The following is a 3,279-nucleotide window of genomic DNA, read 5'->3' as shown; positions in this document are numbered from 1 at the left end:
GAAACGTCGGTAAAAACCAGCGTGTCCTAGAAAACTCCTTATTTCGCTAACTGTTTTGGGAGGTTGAAGGTTTTTCGATAATTTCGATTTTAGCTTTATCCACTTCGATCCCTCTATCGGATACGATGTGTCCAAGTACGATTCCTTGTCGAACCATGAAATGGCATTTTTCCCAATTAAGGACTAGGTTAACGCTTACGCATCGTTTAAGTACCAATTCAAGGTTTTCTAAACATGTTTCAAAACTTCCTCCACAGACAGAGAATTCGTCCATAAAGACCTCCATTATTCCATCCAGGAAGTCGGCAAATATCGCCATCATGCATCTCTGGAAGGTTGCGGCTGCATTGCAAAGTCTGAAAGGCATTCGTCTATAAGCGAACGTACCATAAGGACAGGTAAACGTGGTCTTTTCTTGGTTGTCAGGGTGGATAGGAATTTGGAAAAATCCGGAGTATCCATCCAGATAACAGAAATGTGAGTGTTTAGTTAGGCGTTCGAGCATTTGATCTATGAATGGTAAAGGGAAATGGTCTTTTCGGGTGACTTTGTTTAGCTTCCTATAGTCAATGCACATTCTCCATCCAGTTTGGGTACGTTGTGCTACAGATTCGCCTTTTGCGTTAGTGATTACAGTAACTCCTCCTTTCTTTGGTACGACGTGAACAGGACTAACCCATTTACTATCGGATATTGGATATATGATTCCGACTTCTAGCAGTTTTTGGATTTCCTTTTTAACCACATCGCTCATAATGGGATTTATTCGTCTTTGATATTCCCTAGAGGTTTTACAATCTTCTTCGAGCATAATGCGATGCATACAGAGGGAAGGACTTATTCCTTTCAGATCTGATATGTTATATCCTAAAGCGGTTTGGTATTTTCTTAGGACGGTGAGTAATTTTCCAGTCTCGGTTTGTCCTAAATTGGCGTTAACTATAACTGGTCGGTTAAGTTCTTCGTCTAGGAATTCGTACCAAAGGTCGGTAGGTAGTGTTTTAAGTTCTATAGCAGGTTTCTTAGGCCCAGGTATAGGATCAGGAGTTAATGCCAAACATTCACTCAGGTGGTTATCTTGATATTCCCCACCCCAGTTGTCATCTTCAAAAATTGGCGGTATAGGAATTCTTAGGATCTCGGTTTCCTTATGTGGATTGGATTTTATTTCATTTACACACTCGTCGATTATGTCGGCAGCGCAGCATGTGTCAATTATAGAAGGTGCTTTTAGAAATTGGGAAAGAATAAATTCGATTTTCTCTTCTCCTACTTCGAAGGTAAGCTTTCCTCGCTTAACGTCTATAATTGCACCAGCGGTTGCTAAGAATGGTCTTCCTAATATGATCGGGATGTTAGAATCTTCTTGGATATCCATTATGATGAAGTCAGTTGGGATGTAGAATTGGCCTACACGCACAGGGATATTTTCTAACATTCCTACAGGGTATTTTACTAAACGGTAAGCTAGTTGAAGAGACATTCTCGTTGCCTTAAGCTCACCCAGATTTAGCTTCTTACAGGTCGAAAGAGGCATCAAACTAATACTGGCTCCTAAGTCGCACAAGGCTTTTTCTATAATAGTTTTTCCTATTACGCAGCGGTACATTCAGCGGTAAGTGTTACAGTTTCGTTATCCTCGAGTTTCCTTTTGTTCGATAGAATTTCTTTCAAGAATTTAGCGTACGACGACATTTCAGCTATGGCTTCTGTGAACGGTATGGTTATGTTTAATTGTTTCAGAAGTTCTACAAATTTTTTAAATTGCGCTTCGGTTTTGGATTTAGCTAATCTCTGAGGGTAAGGAATTGGTGGCTTATAAGGTGGTGGTGGAACGTAAGGTTTTTCTTTTTCAGGTTCCACTTCGTTGTTGTTCTCATTGGTCTTAGCAGTTTGATCATCAGTTGATGTCTTTTTGGTTTCCTTTGGCTCTTGTTGTGACATGGGTGCGTTTGGAGTTCTAGGATCGATAGGTCCATCGTAGTTCGTTCCACTTTGTAGTGTTATCGCGTTCGCATGTCCTTTAGGATTAGGTTGTGGTTGAGCAGGAAACGTGCCAGCAGGAGCAGCAGTAGGTGCTTGTTGTTGAGCTACTTGTGAAATTTGAGTTTCTAACATTTTGTTATGCGTAGCTAAGGCATCTACTTTGTTCGATAATTGTTTTAGTTGCTCACTATTGTGGATGTTTTGATTTAGGAAGTCCTTATTGGTTTGTTGTTGGGAAGCTATAAAGTTTTCCATCATGATTTCTAGGTTCGACTTCCTAGGGGCGTTTTGAGCAGCTACAGGCACTTTTTGATAGCCAGGTGGGACAGCAGGTGCTTGTCCAGGCGCGTACAACGCGTTGTTGTTCTTATACGAAAAGTTTGGATGGTTTTTCCATCCAAGGTTGTACGTGTTAGAATAAGGGTTTCCTTGAGCATAATTTACTTGATCAGATGGGATACCAGTCAAGAGTTGACATTCGACAACTGCGTGTCCAGTTAATCCACAAATCTCGCAGTTAGGTGCTACGGCAGCAGCGGTGGCTGAAGGAGTGATAGTTAAGTTTTCGATCTTTTGAGTTAAAGCGTCTACTTTAGCGTTAACGCGGTCTATACCACTTACTTCGTACATTCCTCCTTTGGTTTGGGTTTTCTCTAGAGCGGCTCGTTCTCCACCCCATTGGAAATGGTTTTGTGCCATGTTCTCTATGAGATTATATGCTTCATCATGGGGTTTGTCCATTAATGCTCCGCCAGCAGCGGCATCTATAGTCATTTTAGTGTTATAAAGGAGACCACCATAGAAAGTATGGATGATCAGCCATGGTTCGAGTTCATGATGAGGGCATAGTCTAAGCATGTCCTTGTATCGTTCCCAAGCTTCGAAGAGTGATTCGTTATCTTTCTGGGTAAATCCGTTGATTTGACCTCTTAGCATAGCGGTTTTGCTAGGCGGAAAGTATCTTGCTAAGAATACTCTCTTCAATTCGTCCCATGTAGTTATGGAATTAGAAGGTAGGGATTGAAGCCACGCTCTAGCTCTATCTCTCAAGGAGAAGGGAAAGAGACGTAATCGAATAGCTTCGGAACTAACGTTGTTAGCTTTGACAGTGTCGGCATATTGCACGAACACAGATAAATGGAGGTTGGGGTCGTCTGCAGGGCTTCTAGAGAATTGGTTCTGTTGAACAGCTTGTACCAACGAAGGTTTCAGTTCAAAATTGTTCACCTCAATCGCAGGTGGTGCGATACTTGAGTGCGGTTCAGCGCGTGAAGGAGCGGCATAGTCTCTAAG

The 3,279-nt window shown here is 41.8% G+C and overlaps 1 non-coding gene across 1 annotated transcript; it reads left to right on the top strand.

The window, feature by feature from the left end:
* Positions 1-2,815: 2,815 nt before the first annotated feature.
* On the top strand, positions 2,816-2,922 carry LOC131635912 (small nucleolar RNA R71). Its single transcript, XR_009293904.1, has one exon. It is a non-coding gene; the product is annotated as a small nucleolar RNA R71 (small nucleolar RNA).
* The last annotated feature ends 357 nt before the right edge of the window (positions 2,923-3,279 follow it).

Source organism: Vicia villosa, unplaced genomic scaffold (assembly GCF_029867415.1).
Source record: "Vicia villosa cultivar HV-30 ecotype Madison, WI unplaced genomic scaffold, Vvil1.0 ctg.001588F_1_1, whole genome shotgun sequence".
NCBI lineage: Eukaryota > Viridiplantae > Streptophyta > Magnoliopsida > Fabales > Fabaceae > Vicia > Vicia villosa.
This window is presented reverse-complemented; position numbering and strand designations above follow the sequence as displayed.